We start from the raw sequence: 10,000 nt of genomic DNA on the forward strand, positions 1-10,000 counted from the left end.
TTGTGTTTGGGTAACCCAATATGTTTTATTGCATTCAGCCATCCCTCGCATCAGATCTCGTGGTGGTGGTGGTGGTGGTGCTGGTGGTGGAGGAATTGGTGATGGTGAAGGTGGTGGTGGTGGAGGAGGGCCCGGTTTGGGGGAGGTGTCTGCAGGGTGGGCATGGAGGGCCACTCGTGTCAGAGGCAGAGTAATGAGCTACGAGGCGACCCCTCCGCCCCCCTCCCTTCCCTGGCTGCGGCGCGCCGCGGGAGAGCCTAATTGCATCGCTGGAGAGCCCCGCGCGTCGTCAATTATGGATACAGCTGTAGCGGACGCGTAAAAGATGTATGGCATTTCCCTGGGATAAATTGGCCCGGATCGATCGGGCTGGGTTCCCGGCGAGAGCTACTGAACGGGTGCAGCGCTGAATCTCTGACCGGGCGCGTCCGTCGGCGTGTGAATAGCAATGGCAACCGGAGGATTGTTGTGTTTTTCTGCGGTTATCTGCAGGTGTGTGGGTTTGGGTGTGCGTGTGCATGATTGTGTGTCTGTGCGTGTGTGCGTGCGTGCCTGCGTGTGTGTGTCGCCCTCAGCACTCTTAAGTAGCTGGAGGGTCACTTGGCTTCCTGACACATGAACACTTTGTCGCCATAATCACACAAAGAGTGAAGGTTGTATTTATATATTTTATTACATGGCTTTGCTGAATACTCGATTATGATTGGTCAATTACGACATTTCTGAAAAGCAGGCCGCAGCTATGAATAACAGGCCGTTGCCATGGACGCAGTATTTTGAACCGACTATTCTCCTCCAACCGTCTATTCTCAACGCAATAGAATCTTTCTTAAACCAATAAAACCCTGTTTTGTTCTGTTTCAAACTAGTCGATTCTTCAGTAAGCAGCCGTGTAATCAGAGGGATAAGGTGTTTCATTGTGACGTAAACCTCTTCAGGGACATGAGGGAACCTGACGCCAGTAAACACAAACCAGAGCTGTTTACTACGGGGCCCCAAGATGCATCACGCAATGCCCCCTCTTCACTGAGACCCCCAGAGAGGCCCCCGGGGAGGACACAAGAACCAAGAGGATCCCAGAAAATGCTACGACTCCGTGGTTTCCCTGCTGGTATTATCAACGTCCTGTTGAACGCGGCCACACCGCTTTGCTACACACTAGTCGAACGGTCTTTGTCAAAGCTAGGAACCATGAGGACAGTCAGTCGGTGTGTACAGGACCTCCTTTAGGCCTTTGCTTTGGTTGTGTTCACGGTTCGCTCAAATGGACCATGAAATAGCCGAACCCCGTTATATGCAAATCAGGGGACCCTGAGTTGGCCCCCGATCCCCAGCTTAGGAACCGATGCCATAAGGAACACAGCAGAGAGGACTACGATAGAACAGAGAGGAACCATAAGGAACCACAGCACCACAGTGAGCTACGATAGAACAGAGAGGAACCATAAGGAACCACAGCACCACAGTGAGCTAAAGAACAGAGAGGAACCATAAGGAACCACAGCATCACAGTGAGCTACGATAGAACAGAGAGGAACCATAAGGAACCACAGAAACACAGTGAGCTATAGAACAGAGAGGAACCATAAGGAACCACAGCACCACAGTGAGCTACGATAGAACAGAGAGGAACCATAAGGAACCACAGCTACGATAGCTTGTCCAGGGGGTGAAATCCTGCTTATTGCTATTCAGCAGGCTGTCCCAGCCATGTCCCGCCTGTGAAGAGATGAAAAGTGTAATATGTTCTGCATGTTTGGCGCCGGACATGGACATTTTTGCGAGCACGGCTCGCTGCTTAGTGTGATTAAAATTAAATCAGGGCGTATCAATCCTCGAAGGTTAATTTGTCTTACAACGTGCGTCTGAGGTGTGTTTTCCGTCCCAGGGAAGCCCGTGGCGGCCGAGAGGTTAATAAGCTGCTTCACCCCACAGTAGCGTAGGGGGCGGGGGGGGGGGGGGGGTGAAGAGAGTTGGAAAGCGGCGCGGAGGTGAGTGGAAGGGCAGGGCTGCAGAAATACCTGTGATCACCGTGAAGCGGTCCAGTGTCCGCAGACTGAACCACTGGCGGCACGCCTCCCTGCTCGCCCCCCCACTGGGCCGGAGACTGGGATGAGAGGCCGTCTGCTACTCCATGCCTCCCGGACCTTTGTCCGGGTAAACACTGTACGGTATTTGGGTCAAATAAATATTGTAATAATAAAAAAGAAACCCAAAAGGAGTTTGAGGTCATTGCAGCATGTCTGACATTGTCTAGCCTCCAATGCCCTGTGTCCAGTATGCAATTTGCGGACTTGGAAAAGTCTTAAGTTGGCAAAGTCTTGGTTTAAATACTTGGCCTGTAGTATAACGAATAGACAGGACAAAAGCCGCCTTCCTCCATAGATTAGGTCCAGATCCAAACAAATATGTATGCACTGCAATAGTTTCCACCAATGTACAATAATGGAGGGTAGGTGTAACCTGTATTATAAACCATCTGTGTGCGTTTCCTTCCAGGCGAGCTACACTGGCCACGCAGGTTTCCCCCTGCTTCTTACTGTAGTAGAGCTGGTGGGAGGCACTTCTAAACAACCTTTGAGCTAGGCTGGTTGTTCAGTGCTGGGTACTTTGCATTCATAGGATTCCGGGAAAAAATTGAACAGAAAGAGGAGTGCTAGACGGCATTGAATCATACCTTTGGTATCTATAAATACCAGGCTATACCATTCCACCGCCCAAGCCTGTTGGATTTTCACGCTGAATGTGTGTCTACAGTCGGGTGTTGGCTGCTAATTAACCGAGAGAGGCCGACTGTCCTGGGATTGAGGCTCACCAGGCCGTGTGCGTCAATGTGGCAATGAAGAGCGTCAACGCAACACCAACGTGACCAGATGATTGTGTGAACAGGCGAATGTGTGAACAACACATTCAGTGTGTATCAGAAATACACCCTTTGAGGACGTATGGCTGGTCTGGGTGTGGCTTGTGCCCCTAAATATTTGGGAGTTTGGGAGCCGGCACCCCTCTTTGATGTACAGAATAACCTTTAAAACAGTTTTTTCAATTGAACAAAATAAATCAATGAATGAATAGATGTATAGCTGCGCAGGGCACGCACACACATGTGCTCAGTTTGTTCGGATACTCTTTGGGTGTATTTGTGTGTGTAGGCTCGAATTCATGGGTCGTGTGTGAGTCTGAGTGTGTGTGTGTGTGTGTGTGTGAGTCTGAGTGTGTGTGTGTGTGTGTGTGTGTGTGTGTGTGTGTGTGTGTGTGTGTGTGACTGCCCAGCGGCCCCCAGCCCCCCCGGGGCCCGTCGGTTCTCTCTTGTTTGTTTATATAGCCCGAGATTGGACCAAAGTCAAACAAGCGACTGGAGCCATCATTAAAATAATGGTGAGCGTTTTACAGCAGACCTCCACACATTCATCACTCCGCGGCTTAAGGCTTCACCGCTGCTGCCGCTGCCGCGCCTTCCCAAGCCGCGCCCTGCGCGTTTAATAAAACGCTGTCAAAAAGAGGAGACAACGGAGAGAGGGGGAGAAACAAACCAACCAAACAGACCAAAGAAACGATCTGCAAATGCTGCATTGGGGTGAGAGTTTCCTCCGGCACCTGGCAGCCATGTCAGCTGCCCCGTGATGTGATTTATCAGACTCATTGCGCTCCGCTCAGCCAGGGAACACCCCTACCCATGGTTCACCTACAGTGAGACTATTAAATCACCGACTAGTATGTATAATCTAAACCTTTAAAACATCACAATATCTCCACACGCGATTTGTGATTTAGTAATACTAATAATGATTGTTTGCACCCAATGAACGGGTCGAGGGTTGAGGTGGACGCGGGGATGAAGTACGACGTGTGTGGTGCATTGATTAGCCTGGTTAATTGTATGCACTTTAACGGTAAGCGAGTATGTTTCGTAAGGAATCCTGCCTCTGCCTGCCGTTGAATATTGCTCCTTGTCATGCACTCGAAAAATAAACCATCCAATGTCTTTACTAATTCATCCTCACTTGCCCTTACCGCGATTCCACTTTGTTCTGTGCTACGGCGTCCTTTGTTGTGCCTGTGGCTGAATATAATGTGTGCATAATTATCACGCAGCCAACATTCTCCTTGCTGTTATTCTTTGTAGAGGATTTGTAAAGCAACGGCATTTCTGCAAAAAAAATAATGTTCTGTCAGGTTTCATTAAACCGAATGAAAGCACGGCGGGAAAGCGTGTCAGGCCGATTTAAAACGAGGACACAACTTTGCACCTGATGTTAGGTTCGCTCTCCTCTCATCTTCCATCGCTGCGACCTGCGCCCCTGTCTTTGAGTCAGCAGTAGCTGCTTCTTTTAGAGGACAAAGTGCCAGTTGAAGATGCCATTTTATATTCAAGGTGGCAAACACGTTGTATACACCTCTGGTTAAGCTTACACCTGTGATTGTTTACCTGGCACGGCTGGCAAGGCCCCACACACACCAACATATGCATGTGCGCCAACACACACACACATAGACATGCACCCACTCACACACACACACACTCTCGAGACATATTGGTAGCTCTATGGGCGACCCCCTGAGCCCAAACCAATTCCACAGAAGAGGCTCAAAGACAAATTAAACATGATAACATGTTACTAAGCCGGCAGGTCGGTTGCACTACCAGGACCCATGCTCATTGCAACAGCGACATATCCTTTATTGTGTGTCTAGGTTTGTGTGTGTGTGTGTGTGTGTGTGTGTGTGTGTGTGTGTATGCATGTGTGTGTCTCTGCGTGTGTGCGTGTGTGTGTATAGCTGTTTGTTAACATTCTGATTTCATACCTAGTCCCCAGTCTGTGTGTGGAGCTGTGGCCCATGAGGCGGAAAAAAATAAATAAAATAAAACGAGTGCACAGTTGAAGAACTAAGTAACATATTTGCAATTGCGAGCCGTGATCTCGGTCAACAGCGTGGCCGACAGTTAGTGTTCGATCTCATTTGAAGGCAGATTATAAAGTACCACGGGTGGTTGAGTTGGAACAGCGTGAAAAACAAACAGTCACTACAGGACTATCAAAGAGAAGAGAAGTAGGAAACAAGGCATTTCTTAAGCAGCCCAGAAAAAGAGCAGCCCCTGCAGACTCATAATAACAATGGCTTTCTCTCTTTATTAATATCCCCCCTTTCTTTCTGTGTTTCTATCCTTTGTTTGGTTTTTATCACGTTACAGCACGTTATTTTTTTAGAAAGACATTACATATATTTATGATCTCAGTAATGAGATAAATTAATGTGTTATTGGAATTTCCTCTTTTGGGTCTAAAACACAACTTTTCATAAGCCTTCAGTGTTGCACTATAACTGTTGCGCTACTCGCCTCCTTGCGAAACATGTGCAGGTATGTTTCTCAATCCAGACACCATCCCACACACACCCAAAGATACAAACATGAATACAAAAAGGAATAAAGTTGAAGACGCTCACAGTCTCCAATAGAGTGTTGAGCTTGTACGATAATACATAACGCGCTGTATTTCTTTGTCTTGCTCATGAAATGGATACATACTCCATGACGCTCATGCAGGTGATTCTGAGGAGGTCCACTACGGGCCTTACGTCGAATGGGGAAGGAGGTACATCTGCCCATCCAAGTGTGATCGAAACCGACTCTGTGTGAAGTAACAGGTTGTATAATACAGCTAACGAAAATTACCTCTGGAACTATTTGATCATATTTTCCGCATTTTAACTAGGATTTTATTTTTTTTTATTTTCCGAGTGAATGGTGGAAGGCCAAACTTTAAGGAAAAGATAATGCTGAATAGAAATCGCACGATTCCTTGTAGCTCGTATTAAACGAGGTCTACGGAACGGAGAATGAAGTGTGTAACTGAAACACGACCTTTATGAGGTGCATTGGAACGCAAGGTCTTGGAGTCACTGCATGATGCAATTGAATAAAAGACTGTTGGCAGACAGATACCATACCTATTTGTTTGATATTTGTTGGGGTGCAGTTCTCAGTGTCACCTATAGGGGGGCTCTAGTGGTTCATCTTGATATGTTCATTTTCAATGCGTAGGTGAGGAAGTACTTCACAAACTTGAAGTTTACTTAACAAGTCATTAAATCCATGGTTTGGATTAAATTCACAGTTGTATTGTTGTTTTTTTGGAGTCAGCCGTGCAAGAACGGTAAGTTTCTTGGTTTTGTCATTGTCATAATTGCATATACATGTAACAATGTGTATGTATAAACATTTAGTATGTATATGCACTTGTCTGTGCATTTGTCTGCCCCTTTCTACATACAATTTGTCAATGACATCACATGGCTTGTTCTTTGGGGATGAGACGGAGTAGAGTTTGACTGACTCGGAAGACACAGAACCCGTTGGTTATCTAACGCTGAGGGACAAAGGAGCAGGTGAAAAATAGCAATCTGCTGAAGAAAACAATTCCATTGCAACAAACATGCCAGAGTTATAAGTGAGCAAGAAGCACGTTGTCAACATCAGCCCGATCCTACCACGATCTGAGCACTACACAACACAGGACGGAGAACGCAGATGTCAGAAGCAAGCAAAAGATTTATGAGGACGCATATTCCATCTCTTCACTCAATTCCCTCAACAAAATCAAAGCCATCATTGTCTTCTTCACCCAGATCATCACTGTGTTGCTTCCAAACTAGCTAGGCTCGTTCTGAGCCTCGCCAGTTTGGAAGCGACAGAATGCTTTGCAGAGGTTGAGGTCGCCAGAGCCAAGTCAATCAAGCACAAAGAGAGATGGACATAAATAAGAAACGGCATGCATCGTAGCCAACGCCAATGCGCAGAAGATCCGTTTTGAGGCTACTCGTGAGTCTCTGCAGCTTCGAGACACAAGAGAATCTGACAAATAAAGACGTTTTACCTTTGCCTTAGTGTTCGGCTGAAAAGGCCATGGAACGACATTCAAGTGACAATTTGACAGACTTTCTCCAGGCTGTTAGGTAAAGATCATCTCAAGTTCAGATATTTGGAGGACGTGTTGATTGAGCTGAAAATACCAAAGACAAATGGCTACTTGCCTTTGCTTATGTAAAGCCAGGGAGGCAGGGCGTACAGCTGAAGAGTCGCCCTTCCAACTGCAAGAAAGACGCTGCTCTGTTGGATCCAGCCATTCAAGCAATTCAAGATTTTCTTCCCCACTTTCCCCTTGTCTGCAAAACTTATGCCAAAGGAGGCCGGGGCGCGCGGTGACCCAAGTTAAAATATTGCTCGACTAACAGTGTCTAATCCCAACAAAGTGTAAGGAAAAACACTAGCACTAAGACACTAGAGTCCACACGCAGTTCCAATGTGTCAACAGAGTACAAACACAGCAGCAAACAAAGCCACGATGTAAGCAAGCGATGTATCTTCCACCACAAACTTTAACAGTCAAGAGAATTTTGAGCCATGCTACCGAACGGAGGGAAGAAATCCCTTATGGTAAACAAGATCTGTTTCAACTGCTGTGCGTCAAAAACACGCCAAGCCAGGGATTGAACTGAAACCCTCAAATGCATTGTGTGAACGTGACTGGCAGCTCTCAGCCCTCACCGCCGTCCACCACTGTAGGGGTCAGATCTTCCAGCCTTCAAGAGCATGGCGGGTATGGTAGATGGGCCTCTGACTAGCTGTTCCGGCTTCATGTACAAGAGTGGGCATACCTCGATTCTCAGGGAAGTCTTGGTCCAAAATCTGTTCAGTGCAATTGCAATCAAAATGACTAGCCGCATAAAGGGAAGAACGACTCCTTACATAGGGGAAGAACTGTGCTGGGAATGGGGAAGCACTTTGCAGAATAGCTGTTAACTAGAAAATGCATTTCCTGCAGAAAATGCGGTGAGTGCTGTAGTACAAAGTGAGGTTGAAAATAGTTTGTAACAAAGCCACATAGATAAAGACATAAAGAAACGTTAAGAATCTGAAAGGTCAAATGTATTGCCCTGCACTGCTGGTGTGTGTGTGTGTGTGTGTGTGTGTGTGTGTGTGTGTGTGTGTGTGTGTGTGTGTGTGTGTGTGTGTGTGTGTGTGTGTGTGTGTGTGTTTGTGTGTGTGTGTCTTTAAGAGAATAGCGAGCCGGTGCGTGAATAAAAGTGGCTCAATAGAGTGGGGAAAACCGCCCAAGCTGGCAACACTGCCTGGACGTCCTCCAAAAGTAGACAAATATGGCGGGAAAAACTGCCCAATCTGGCAACACTGCACAACGTCATCACGCTCCAGCGTCAACGTAAGTACAATCTGTTTAGATATTATTGAAAATACAAGTGTGTAGATTTGTTAAATGGTTTGAATGAAGATAAACGGTTGAAAATTGATCTAGTTACGTCTTAAACAGTTTGAAGTACCAGAGGACGGCTCTGCCGTCCTCCCATTGACTCCCATGTTAAAAAAAAGATCGTATTTTAAAGAGTAGAATATCTTAAAAAGTAAAATAATATTTTAAAAATCTGAAAAGAAGGGTGCGATTCCAAGCTATTCTGAACATTTAAAAATTTGAATGGAGTCTCTAGGTGAAAGATTGAGGAAGGAGATGGGTCCCAAAGTTTGCAGAGAATAATAAAGAAAGAAAGAAAGAATAAAACTTATGAAGAACAATAGTTGAGCGCTGCATGCAGCACTCACCTAATTATAGAATCAGTGAATGACGAATGAGCATACCACTCCCTATGTTGATCGAGTAAAAAGAGCCCGGGGCATTAGGTCATTGTCATCTCAAATCCATTATGTCTGATACACCGGCCATTCTTTCCAAGGCCTAGATTATCCTGCTGCTTGGGAGAGTTTTAGAAAGCCAAGGAAAGAGATCCATACGCCCCATAGTTTAACTTAAAGGCCATCATTGGCCGTGTGTACCAGGGCGCCACCCACAAATATTTTGAAGTATATCTCCTCCAAAACGCACACCAGATGACGGCATTGCTGTTGTTGTGGGGGACAATCAGACCCGACACAACGAGGGGCTTGTGGGGCTTGTCGGCTCAACCAAGCAGGGACACTCAATGCTGCTATTGGCTGTGGATGAGGGCACAGAAATCCATTGCTTTTCCTGTGCCAGTGTATTGGATTGTGTTTCTGTCGTCGAGGAGTGTAGTTCTCAGCCTCACCTTTAATGATGCTCCGGTGGTCGGCGTTGTTTGACTTGTTTCCAATGCATGGAGAGGAAGAATGTGCGTAAATGTGTTTACTTTATTCATGATTTAGATTCAAATCTGTTATAGCGATCAGAGTCAGAATGGCAGTATATGTTAGGATATTGGTTTTATTAATTGATGCACCACAAATATTTTGTAATTACATATTCATGTTATTTTATTATATTTAACGTTTAAATGTCCTTTTTATTTGTATTTGTGTACAACACTTGCACTCTTCTGCATTAAATCTGCCAATGACAACACATGGCCTGTTCTCAGGGGAAAAGAGATTGTGTGGAGAATCAGCACATAAGCAGTAGCTTATCTAGCGCCGAGGGACAATACAACAACCGATTTATTTTATTCAAGGATACAATAAAGTAAAAGAGTGAGATGTGTCTGTGTGTAGTGCGTGTGCAATCGCATGCGCTGGTGTGACGGTATGTGTGTGTGTGTGTGTGTGCGCGTGTGTGTGTGCGTGTGTGTGCGTGTGTGCGTGTGGTTTTTGTATTTATCCGTAGAGAAAGAAGGGATGGGAAGGAATTTCAATGAATTCTGCAGTGTACCTGAAGGCACATAAAAGTAAGCAGGGAGTAATCTTGGGAGGTCCTTGGATGCAGGCATCAAGGCGGGCTAATATTTGAGAGGCTAAAGTTAAAGTGCATGGTGTTAGCTAGAATGACTCTCATCTGAGCAGACGAGATTAAAATCAGTGGGACATCACAGCGAGGTAATATGAGGCGGAGCAGGGAGGGAAGGCAAACTCCTACTTTCCCCAGCTTACCTTCTTAGGCGCACGCACGTGCACAATCACGCACGCACGCACACGCACAGACACAGACGCACACGCAGTCTCACATGGACATGCACA

The 10,000-nt window shown here is 46.2% G+C and overlaps 1 protein-coding gene across 1 annotated transcript in view; it reads right to left on the minus strand.

Annotated features, from left to right (window-relative positions):
* The window catches only part of diaph2 (diaphanous-related formin 2), a gene marked incomplete at its 3' end in the record, with an annotated part of 344,437 nt that overhangs the window by 170,093 nt on the left and 164,344 nt on the right, over positions 1-10,000 (minus strand). The gene's annotated exons all lie outside the window — the stretch shown is intronic.

The sequence above is a fragment of the Pollachius pollachius genome, assembly GCF_949987615.1.
Source record: "Pollachius pollachius genome assembly, chromosome: 10".
NCBI lineage: Eukaryota > Metazoa > Chordata > Actinopteri > Gadiformes > Gadidae > Pollachius > Pollachius pollachius.